Source organism: Pseudophryne corroboree, chromosome 1 (assembly GCF_028390025.1).
Source record: "Pseudophryne corroboree isolate aPseCor3 chromosome 1, aPseCor3.hap2, whole genome shotgun sequence".
In the NCBI taxonomy this organism is placed as follows: domain Eukaryota; kingdom Metazoa; phylum Chordata; class Amphibia; order Anura; family Myobatrachidae; genus Pseudophryne; species Pseudophryne corroboree.
The window spans coordinates 1,152,717,713-1,152,730,136 of NC_086444.1; the positions used below are offsets into that span (position 1 = coordinate 1,152,717,713).

General features: G+C 48.3%; 1 protein-coding gene across 2 annotated transcripts in view; it reads right to left on the reverse strand.

Moving 5' to 3' along the window:
* The window catches only part of LOC134928790 (NELL2-interacting cell ontogeny regulator 1-like), a 150,488-nt gene that overhangs the window by 27,602 nt on the left and 110,462 nt on the right, over nt 1-12,424 (reverse strand). Inside the window, exon 1 of one of the 2 annotated variants that reach the window (XM_063924787.1) lies at nt 1,015-1,115. The exons of the other annotated variant lie outside the window; for it this stretch is intronic. The gene's annotated coding sequence lies outside the window, so the exon portion shown is untranslated. Of the gene's footprint in view, nt 1-1,014; nt 1,116-12,424 lie in introns of those variants that run through there. 2 annotated transcript variants of the gene reach the window in all.

Consider the following 12,424-nt stretch of genomic DNA (forward strand, 5'->3'; position numbering starts at 1 on the left):
GGCTGTGGCCTCATCCAGCTCCACTTTCTGCAATGATAGCAGCTGAAGCAATGAAATAGCATCATCATATCTGCAAACCCAAACTGTTTAACTGACAGTGCACATATGTATAATACGTAGTGTAAGGTAGAACAGTGGGAAAAATGTATATTTAAATGTCATGGCATTTACAATTTATATTTAAAGAAAAAAAATGGGACACTCGGAGTCAAAAGCCGCAATACCGCATAAATAAGCTTTAATAATCATATATAACTACCCACATGGAAATATATCTAAATGTAAGCGCAACGGAATTTGCTGCGCTATATAAGAAACTGTTAATAAATAAACAATAAATAAATATACCTAATATATATTGCATTTTTGTCAATTTAATTAGAAACAACTCTATGGCTTAATGACGGAACATTTCGCTGCTCTGCTAGCCAAACACAGACTCCTCACTCAGCAGGCACATAGCATCTAGCAAACCTCCTCATTGCTTGTGTGGAATGTTACCCACATGTGGTATGACTGAGAAAAGCACAGCGCGCCAAGTCTCCCGTACCCATTGCAGTAAATTCCTGGAGTTGGCTTTTCTGTTGCATCAATCCTGTTTCCAGCCAGACAATGCAGAAATTCACCCATTAACCCGCTCACGTCCGACAGGGCCTGAAATCCTGCCCCCCTCCTGCAACCTCAATCAAACTGACAATGTAAATATTTCCAATGTAGGCTCAAAATAACGCATGCACAATTCAGATCGCGTAACATCGTTAATTCTGTAACCTGCAAAGCCCAGTGCTGCTAATTCCAGCATCCGAGGATCCGCTCTACCCTGTAATGGCAGCTCAGATTTCATGATTGAAACTGACACTTTAATCACCCACGGGTGCATCAAGCACTTTCCAACATATATTTCTTTCAGACGCATGTTGCATTAAAATCTAATAACGTAGGCAGGTAAAGCACCATGTTATGTGACATATAAGTAGATGTGCTTCATGCAATAATTGTCAGCATGCAGAGTACCTTGTTCCCTGATTCTCTTTTGTCTTCTGGGTATGAGAAATGGCTGCTGCGATCTGCTAGCAGAAGAGCATTTGTGAGCAAGTGATTTTTTTTTGTGCAGCGAATTAGGTGATGCTTGTTGCTATGGCGATCAGTCATAGCAACAGAGCCGTCTCTGCAATGGTACTGTGAGCAGCCAGCTGACATGTGGAAGAAGGGCAAGGGGTGGTGGGTGTTTTATACTCCAGCCTAAAATATGTTACTATGGAAATTATTAAAAATAGGTGAAGTGCGTTTGATCTACCCATGTACTGTATAATGACTGTATGCAGCACAGTGTTCTGCAGCATACAAGGATTGCTAAATTTGGAAATGGGCTTTGCAGCAGAATTCAATTTAAAAAAAAATAGAACCTGCCCTCTGCTACCTTTACTACAGACGGAGTTGTTTATTTTCATTGCCCAGGGAAACGGCGACCACGGTTCTCTCTGAGCCGAACAATCCGGAAACTATGCCGTTAAAATTTCAATTTGCTGAGAAAAGAAAATATTGCGAATACACTCTGGATTGCTGAATTAAGTGGGACATTGCCACAAAACTGCTTTCTGGATACAACAGGGGTGGTCATTCCAAGTTGTTCGCTCACTAGCTGCTTTTAGCAGCATTGCAAACGCTAGGCCGCCGCCCTCTATGAGTGTATCTTAGCTTAGCAGAATAGCGAACGAACATGCCCTGCGTTCGGCCAGCCACTCCCCCGTTTCTCCAGCCACTCCCCGGTTTCTCCAGCCACTCCCGCGTTTTTCCCTGACACGCCTGCGTTTTTTAGCACACTCCCGGAAAACGTACAGTTACCACCCAGAAACGCCCCTTTCCTGTCAATCACTCACTGATTAGCAGTGTGACTGAAAAGCGCTGCGCGAACAACAACAAAACTGCTAAGTTTTAGTTAAATAACTAAGCGCATGCGCGTTGCGTACCATGCGCATGCGCATTAAGCAACAAATCGCAGCACAGCGAAAATCGGCAACGAGCGAACAACTCGGAAGGACCCCCAGTATTCAGGGCAGAGGATACATCCCAGGGCAAAGCAAATAAAACAACCCTGTCCGATGATAGAAATACAAGGCTGTAAAGCACAGACAGTATGGTGAAAAGAATAAATGATGCTTTTAGTAAGAGCTGCAGGGGGCATACACCAGCCAATTAACTGAGGGCATATAAAGATGGACGACCCCATTAGCATTAGGAGTCCAGTGGAGTACACTGCAATTTGCACTGCCCAGTTCAAATGCTAATACTGTATGATCATTTTATGTTTTAAAGACTTGTATGAATTTATGTGAGGATGGCATTTGCTTTACATGATAAAACAGGGTTCCGGTATGAATGGTCGACAATGTTAAGGTCGACACTCATTAGGTCGACCACTATTGGTCGTCATTGACATGGCCGACATGGACAAATGGTCAACACATGAAAATGGTCGACACATGAAAAGGTCTACATGGATTTATGAACTATTTTTGGGGTCATATTTTCCGTAACATGACCATGCAGGCTTCGCTCGCCATGCAGGTTACCGTTTCCAATCGCAGTCCACGTGGCTGGTAAAGTATGAAAAAGTAAAAAAATCTAATTTTTTTTTAAAAAAATTCATGTCGACCTTTTCATGTGTTGACCATTTTCATGTGCCGACCATTTTCATGTGTTGACCATTTGTCCATGTTGACCATGTCAATGTCGACCAATAGTGGTTGACCTAATGAGTATTGACCTTAGCATTGTCGACCATCTGAATGGATACCATAAAACAGGCCCCCAAACATATTGAGCCTGATTTAGTTCTGCACAGTGCAGTCATGTACCAATCTGTATATGTTTGTACTCAGCATCCTTGTTATGCTATCAGGGCTAGTCATCAGCTGAATGTCAGCTGCTTACATATCCCAGCAGCACAGCGAGGAGGCCGCTGAGTCACGTTACAGCTGTACAACATTGAGGTTTCCAAGACAAGCTTGTCCGTCCCTTAAGGTTCTGATTTTGGAATCTTATTGTAAGTGAAAGTGAATATATCAGTTTGGTTATTTAGGGGCCCATGTGTCATGAAATAGTTGCGGCTTATATTAATATTTAGTATCACCCCCTTGTATGAAGGAGGGACTGCTGGAAATATTTCTGGTATCTGCTACAGTACCGCTCCATTACCGACAGCAGCTGCAGCCCCCATAGGTTTCTATGGGGGATGACATGCTGCCATATTTACCAAGCTTGGGACTGCGATGCATTCCAGAGACTGGCCCCCACAGCTAACGCCATCTGAAGATGGAGTTAGCCCATTGTGGCCTATTGGCTGCAGATCTCATATGTAACTGGCAGTGGGTTCCTCCGGAACCGTCTCCGCCATGCATACACGCAGGGCCGTAACTAGGTGTGTGCCAATGGTGCCTTGCCCACAGCGCACATGCACTGAAGGCGCACCATCGGCAGCACCCCCCCCACCCGCACGGCCACAGCCACTGTCAGTATAGTATACTCACAACTACAGAGTCCAGCACTGCCGCTTGTCTCTCACCGCCCACTGGAGCTGCCGCCTCTGAAGGACACTGAGCTCTGCAGTGCATTCCCCCCAGCACTGCCACCTGTCTTCCGCTGCCCGCTGGAGCCGCCGCCGCCTCTGAAGGACACTGAGCTCTGCAGTGCATTCCCCCCAGCACTGCCACCTGTCTTCCGCCGCCCGCTGGAGCTGCCGCCGCCGCCTCTGGAAGGACTCTAAGCTCTGCAGTGCATTACCCCCAGCACTGCCGCCGCCGCTGGAGCCGACACCTCTGAAGGACTAAGAGCGCATCACTGCCGCGATGTGAGGTACCAGAGCCCCGCCGGCGCCTGTCTCCCGCCGCCTCTGCAGGGGACGCGGGAGCGCTGCAGCCAGCTCCCGGGTCTCTGTCTTGAAACACAGCAGATGGTTGCCAGATCGCAGGTCACAGGTGAGTATCTCTCTCTCTCTCGCTCTTGCTCTCTCTCTCGCCCTTGCTCTCTCTCACTCTCTCTCTCCCATAGAAAGGGGACATCCTGCCATAATGTGTACAAAAAAAAAAGAAAAAAGAAGGGAACTGCCTGCCATAATGTGTAAATGGGGGGACTGCCTGCATAATGTTATACAAAAAAATGGGGACTGGCTTCCTGTCATAAAGTGTAAATGGGGGTACTGCCTGCATAATGTTTTACAAAACAAAATGGGGACTGCCTGCCATAATGTGTAAATAGGGGGACTGCCTACCATAATGTATTTTTTTTTTTTTTATGGGGACTGCCTGCCATAATGTGTAACATAGGTGACTCTGCCTGCCTAATGTGTAAAAAAGGGACTTTGCTTGCCATAATGTGTAAATAGGGGGACTGCCTGCCATAATATTTTACAAAAAAAATGGGGACTGCATGCCTTAATGTGTAAATAGGATGATTACCTACCATAATGTTAAAAAAAAATGGGGACTCTGCCTGCCTAATGTGTAAAATAGGGGACTCTGCCTGCCTAATGTGTAAAAAAAAGGGACTCTGCCTGCCATAATGTGTAAAAGTGAGCTCTGTCTGCCGTAATGTATAAAATGGAGCTATGCCTGCCGTAATTTGTAAAAGGGAGCTCTGTGGCCATGCCCTTTCCATATGAAACCACGCCCCTATATTTTTGGGACGCGCCTGCGGCGCGCACTAGCCTTTATTTGTATATGGTGGGAGGGGGGGGCGCCGATGCTGTTTCTTGCACACAGCGCTAAAATGTCTGGTTACGGCACTGCATACACGGTCAGCGGTCTCCATTGAATGAGTGAAATATTCTCTGCAAAGCACTGCGCAATATGTGTACGCTTATAAGTGTTAATAAATATACTACTTAGTGTCCAGCACTGTACGGCAGAGACATGTGGTGGTCCATCTTAACGTGTGATCAGTATATATATAAGATTTACCTTTTATTCCTATACTGCGTAGTCCTGCTATCCCGCATAACATCACAGGGTTGGGAAAAGTGGATCTCTCTGGCCACATCTATATAAATTCTGTCACATAAAGCGGGTCTGCTCCGCCACTGTTATGCTGTTACAAGTGGGTGACCTGTGTAATATGTAAATACAGGCAGTAAATCATATAACTTAGTCCCATATGGCACTACATCCAATATACAAATGTGACTATACAGGTTTTGCTGGGGATAATTCCTTATCAAGAAAGAAAGGCAGAGACTATAGACAGTGATAGGAGATCAATGCGGAATATGAGGAGGGCCGTAACGACTTTCACTGGGAATATGGTAATAAGGGGAGTCTAATCTAAGGCCCATGGATTCTTCTTCAACCTAAATAACGGAATCACAATGCAATGGCAATAGATGAACATTACGTCATATTTAACAGAATGTGATAGTACTTCATTCAACAGGATGTAGTTATGTGACTGGCGGACTGGAGACCACCAGTCCCAATACCGACCACTACATTCCGCCCGCTCAAAATCCCGGCTAACAGGAACTATTCCCACTCATGGGTGTCCACGACACCCAAGACCGCAAGGGGCTTCGTTGCGCTCGCCCCCACCTCCTTCCCGCCCTGAGCAGCATATTTAGCCTCAATAACTACCTGGCAAGAGCGGACTAAGTGCCAGGGCACTGTCCGGACCCCCGCCAGTATAAATATTTTTTTATAAGTATTTTTTTTTTTTAAAGGAGCGGGTCTGAAGCGTGCCATTACGAGGGCGGAGCTTAGCCCTCACAGCACACAGCCCGGCGCCATTATCTCTACACAAGGCTGCAGAGACGCTGGTCCTTCCTCACACTGCTGTACAAGTAACAGGGTGCAAAATGGGGGGGGGGGGGGGGGGCACAGCTATTTTGCTGCATTATATGTAACTTATAAAAGCGCTGCAGGTCTGGGACATTTTCTGTGGTGTTTTCAGACTGGGATTGGGCGCTGGGGTGTGGGCTGGCATTAACTCCCTCTGTGTCTCTCTGACAGGCTTTTCTGTGGGTCTGTCCCCTATAGGCAAAGTGTGTCTGCGTATGTTGGGTGCACGTGTGTCGGCATGTCTGAGGCGGAGTGCTCGTCCCAGGAGAAGACTATGTTAGGGACACAAACGGCTGCGGGAGTGACCCTGTCTGCACCGCCGACACCTGATTGGGTAAATGTGTTGAGTGCTTTGAATGCTAATGTGGCTCTGATTAATAAGAGATTGGATAAATCTGAGTCTCAGAACCAGGCATGGAAGAAATCCATAGAGGATGTGTTGTTTCAAGTCCAGACCCCCTCGGGGTCACAAAAAACGTTAATTTGCCCAGCTGGCTGACACGGATACCGACACGGACACTGACTCAAGTGTCGACTATAGTGATGCCAGATTAGATCCAAAACTGGCAAAGAGCATTCAGTACATGATTGTGACAATAAAAGACGTATTACATATCACTGAGGACCCTACTGTTCCTGATACTAGGGTCTGTATGTATAAAGTAAAGAAACCTGAGGTAACGTTTCCTCCCTCTCATGAACTGAACATGCTTTGTGAAAAGGTTTGGGAAAATCCTGACAAAAGGTTTCAGATTCCCAAAAGGATTCCAGTGGCGTATCTGTTTCCCTCTGGGGATAGGGAAAAATGGGAGTCACCCCCCATAGTGGACAAAGCTCTATCTCGGCTGTCCAAAAAGGTGGCTCTTCCGTCCCCTGACACGGCAGCCCTAAAAAATCCTGCGGATCGTAGGCAGGAAAATACATTGAAATCCATTTATGTCACCACGGGTACGCTACTCAGACAAGCCATTGCATCTGCATGGGTGAGTAGCACTATCGAAAAATGGGCAGATAACTTGTCATCTGAAATAGATACCCTGGATAGGGATAGCGTTCTTTTGACACTAGGTTATATCAGGGATGCTGCAGTCTACCTAAAGGAAGCTGCAAGGGATATTGGCCTCTTGGAATCAAGGGCCAATGCCATGGCAGTTTCAGCTAGGAGAGCATTGTGGATTCATCAATGGAATGCTGATGCTGACTCTAAGAAAGCTATGGAGTCTCTACCGTATAAAGGTGGTGTATTGTTTGGTGATGGCCTCGCTGATTTGGTATCTACGGCTACCGCGGGTAAGTCATCATTTTTACCTTATGTGCCTGCACCACAAAAGAAACACCACTATCAGATGCAGTCCTTTCGGCCCAATAAATACAGAAAAGGCAGAGGATCTTCCTTACTTGCTAACAAAGGAAAGGGAAAAGGTAACAGATCACCGGCCGTGGCCGGCTCCCAGGAACAGAAGTCCTCTCCGGCTTCTGCCAAATCCACCGCATGACGCTGGGGCTCCTCTGCGGGAGTCCGCACCGGTGGGGGCACGTCTGAAACTCTTCAGTCAGTTCTGGGATCGGTCGGCTCTGGACCCATGGGTTTTAGAAATAGTGTCCCAGGGGTACAAACTGGAGTTTCAAGACGTTCCACCTCACGATTTTTCAAATCGGCCTTACCAGCTTCTCTTCCGGACAGGGAGGTGGTATGCGCCGCAATACAAAAATTGTGTCACAATCAAGTCATTGTCAGGGTTCCCCCGTCGCAACAGGGAGAAGGCTTTTACTCGAGCCTGTTCGTGGTCCCGAAACCAGACAACTCAGTCAGACCAATCCTGAACCTCAAATCCCTAAATTTCTACCTAAGGAAATTCAAATTCAAGATGGAATCTCTCCGGGCAGTGATTTCCAGTCTGGAGGAGGGGGATTTTATGGGGTTGGTAGACATAAAGGATGCCTACTTACATGTTCCCATTTATCCTCCACATCAGGCTTACCTGAGGTTTGCAGTTCAGAATTGTCATTACCAATTTCAGATGTTGCCGTTTGGTCTGTCCACGGCTCCGAGGATTTTCACCAAAGTAATGGCCGAAATGATGGTTCTCCTGCGCAAGCAAGAGGTCACAATTATCCCGTACTTGGACGATCTCCTGATAAAGGCAAGGTCCAAGGACCAATTACTGCAGAACATTACGCTCTCCCTGACAATTCTTCAGCAACATGGTTGGCTCCTAAACTTGCCAAAATCACAGTTGGTTCCAATGAGACGGCTGTCGTTTTTGGGAATGATTCTGGATACAGAATTACAGAGAGGTTTTCTTCCAGTAGAAAAGGCGCTGGAAATTCAGAACTTGGTCAAACAAATTCTGAAACCAGCAAAAGTATCGATCCATCAATGCACTCAGTTGCTGGGGAAGATGGTGGCGGCCTACGAGGCCATTCAGTTTGGCAGATTTCATGCCAGAGTGTTTCAGTGGGACCTGTTGGACAAATGGTCCGGGTCCCATCTGCACATGCACCGAAGAATAATCCTGTCTTCCAGGACCAGAATTTCACTCCTGTGGTGGCTGCACAGCTCTCACCTCCTAGAGGGATGCAGGTTAGGGATCTAGGACTGGATCTTAGTGACCATGGATGCGAGTCTCCGAGGCTGGGGAGCAGTCACTCAGGGGGAAAGCTTCCAGGGAAGATGGTCAAGCCAGGAAATATGTCTACACATAAACGTTCTGGAGCTAAGGGCCATTTACAATGGCCTTCTGCAAGCGGAACATCTTCTTCGCAATCGGCCTGTCTTGATTCAGTCGGACAACATAACAGCAGTAGCGTACATAAACCACCAGGGCGGAACAAAAAGCAAAGCGGCAATGGCAGAGGCCACAAAGGTGCTCCGTTGGGTGGAAAGGCATACAAGCGCTCTGTCAGCGATCTTCATTCCAGGAGTGGACAACTGGGAAGCAGACTTCCTCAGCAGACACGATCTCCATCCAGGAGAGTGGGGTCTTCATCAAGAGGTCTTTGCAGAAGTGACAAGTCTTTGGGGAATTCCTCAAATAGAAATGATGGCGTCTCGCCTCAACAAGAAACTTCAGAGATATTGTTCCAGGTCGAGAGACCCTCAAGCAATAGCAGTGGATGCCCTAGTGACACCGTGGGTGTTTCAGTCAGTGTACGTGTTTCCTCCGCTTCCACTCATTCCAAAAGTGATAAAGATCATAAGAAGAACAAAGGTTCAAGTGATCCTCATTGTTCCAGACTGGCCAAGAAGGGCTTGGTATCCGGATCTTCCGGAATTACTCATAGGAGATCCTTGGCCTCTTCCTCTGAAGGAGGATCTGTTACAGCAGGGGCCGTGCGTGTTCCAAGACTTACCGCGACTTTGTTTGACGGCTTGGAGGTTGAACGCCGGATCTTAGCCCGAACGGGTATTCCCGAGGAGGTCATCCCCACTCTTGTTCAGGCCAGGAAAGGAGTAACGTCTAAACATTACCACCGTATTTGGAGAAAATGTGTCTTGGTGTGAATCTAAGAAGGTTCCTACGGAAGAATTTCAGTTAGGATGTTTTCAGTTATGAGGGGGCGTGACACACTGCTGTCTGATCTGCCCTGATTGGATGGACTGGTTTCTGCTGACCAGCCCCTCTGCATCCGCCCATACATAACTACTTTGGTGGGGCTCGGCTGCGCGGTCCCTATATCCTCATGCTCCCCCATTCTGTGTCCTCCCCTGCTCCCCCGCTCCGTGTCCTCCCCTGCTCCTCCGGCTCACCCGCTCTATGTCCGCCCCTGCTGCCTCCGCTCCCCCGCTCCGTGTCCTCCCCGGCTCACCCGCTCTGTGTCCTCCCCTGCTGCCTCCGCTCCCGCATTCTGTGTCCTCCCCTGCTGCCTCCGCTCTGTGTCCTCCCCTGCTCCGTGATCCTCCGGCTCACCCGCTCCGTGTCCGCCCCTGCTGCCCATTCTGTGTCCTTCTTCGTGCTGCAGAAGTGGAGCGCCGATCATCATCATCAGCGCTCCTTCCCTTGTGAACTGATGCTATGGAAGGGGATGTCAGTCCTAGCTGACAGAGGAGCCAGAATAGGACAGGCTTGCAGAGGGGAAGGTATTGTGACTGTCTCTGTGGATGGGAGTGAACTTCTTTTACTGTAAGTTCAAGCCCTAAGGGAGTTGGGAGGGGGGAGGGGGGGATGGGATGGGGCAGGAGCTGAGGAAGGAAGGGGGCATTGAATATTTCTCATCACTTTTGATTGAGTGATGTCACTCTCATGTCAGTGCTGAATTCAGGGTTGTGTCCTGGTCCTGTCTCCGCTCTCTCTTGTCACCCATGTGCTGGCCCTGTCTCCCCTCTCACTTGTCCCTGTCACACTTGTCCTGTCCCCTCTATCCTGGCCCTGCCACCCCTGTCTTGTCCCCTCTATCCTGGCCCTGCCTCCCCTGTCTTGTCCCCTCTATCCTGGCCCTGCCACCCCTGTCTTGTCCCCTCTATCCTGGCCCTGCCACCCCTGTCTTGTCCCCTCTATCCTGGCCCTGTCACCCCTGTCTTGTCCCCTCTATCTTGGCCCTGCCACCCCTGTCCAGTCCCCTCTATCCTGGCCCTGCCACCCCTGTCCAGTCCCCTCTATCCTGGCCCTGCCATCCCTGTCCTGACCCGGTCACCTCTGTCCTGGTACTGTTAACCCTCTCTCCTATCCCTTTGTTCTGGCCCTGTCCCCTCTGTTCTGGTCCCCCTGTCATGGTTCTGCCTCTGTCACATCTATCTTGTCCCTGTCATGTCTGTCCTGGCCCTGTCACCACTCTATCCTGTCCCCTCTGTCCTGACCCTTTCACGATGTCCTGGTCCTGTCCCTGTCACCTCTATCTTGGATCTCTATCTTGGTCCCGTCCTTTCTGTTCTTCCCCACTCTACTGTCCCTGTCATTTCTGATTTGGCCCTGTCACTTCTGTGCGGGCCCTGTCACCCCTTTCTCCTGCCCCACCCACACCGACCAGTGCCTCCCCAGCCATTGACCTCACCGCACGTCACTGCTGTAGGCCACCTGTAAAGAACAATTTTAACAATGAACCCCGCACCGACCACCACCAGGGGTGCGGGGCATAGTACTGGGCTATCAGCCCAGTGCTGGTTACTGCTCGGGAGGGGGACCCCATGTTTATTTTTTGGGGTCCCCACTTCCGAGGAATTCCATCCCTGGGCTGACTAGCTTGGGGGGGGGGGTAGATTTATGCTATGGCAGGGGGACCCCATACCGAGTATCTCCCCTGCTATGGCATTATCCCCCCTGGCTGGTTCTGCCTGGTGCTGGTTTTACGAATAAAGGGGGGGGCTACGCTTTCCCCCCCCCCCTCTATGGGGGGGGGGATGTTAGCTGATTGTGCCTCCCCAGCCACTGACCTCACCGCACGCCACTGATATATATATATCTCTATCTATCTATCTATCTAGCAAACCCAGATGGTACGGCACTCCTAGTGGCTAATAACACACATGAAGGCGGCAGCTATAGGCAATATTTCAGTGCCTTTATTGTGGCATTTTCATCAGGTCCACAATAAAGGCACTGAAACGTTGCCTATAGCTGCCGCCTTCATGTGTGTTATTAGCCACTAGTAGTGCCGTACCATCTGAGTTTGTTGTAAATCGACTGTACAGGCACCCAGTGCTATTGCTGCTCAGTATTGGGAGAGCCGGACTAACAGGGATGTGTGTGTGTGTGTGTGTGTGTGTGTGTGTGTGTGTGTGTATGTATATATATATATATATATATATATATATCTGCAGAAAATGGCATGTCTAGGAGCTTTTAATAATGAATCCACATAATGGCATGTTGCCTGGTTGGTGTGTGTATATATATTATATATACACACATATACATACACACACAAACACACTATACTTGCAAACACACATATAGCATACATACACACAACATGCATACTCTATACACACAGCATACATATAAACACACACACATACACAGCATACATACAGTAGACACACACACACACACACACACACACACACACACACAGTAGCATACACACACATACACAAAGACACACAGGGCAATATTTACTAATATTCGTGTTTGAGTCGGTTTGTGTAGTGTATAAACTCGTTTTGTATCGGGTGCATTTTCATGCAACTTTTTGAATCCATATACGCAAAGTTACGAAGCAGTCGACTTTATGGTTTTCGTGTTTTCTGATGTCGATGCCAGTCGGGTTTTTTTTGGCGCATTTACGGCCGTCATTGTCGTTTGCATACGTGCTTTTGTTGTATTTGCTGTTTTTTTCCTAAGTTAAACGCGGCAGGGGTTTTTTTTTCCCCGCGGCCGCATTTTCACTTTCAGTTTCGATTTTTATCCCCGTTCGTGATTGGTTGTGTTTCAGATGGTAGGAGTGTCTGTGCGCAACCATATAAATACGCCCCAAACCGTCCGCACCTCGTGGGTTTAGTTAGTGGTGAGGAGGAGGGAGGTTGTGTTGTGGAGGTAGGTGAATTTGTGGTTTTAAGAGGAGTGGTGGTAGTGATTTCTGAGTGTGGTATTGTGTTTGAAAGTCGTCTTGTCATTCTTGTTGTCTTGTATTTTGTGGTTTTGTCTCATTTTTAGTCC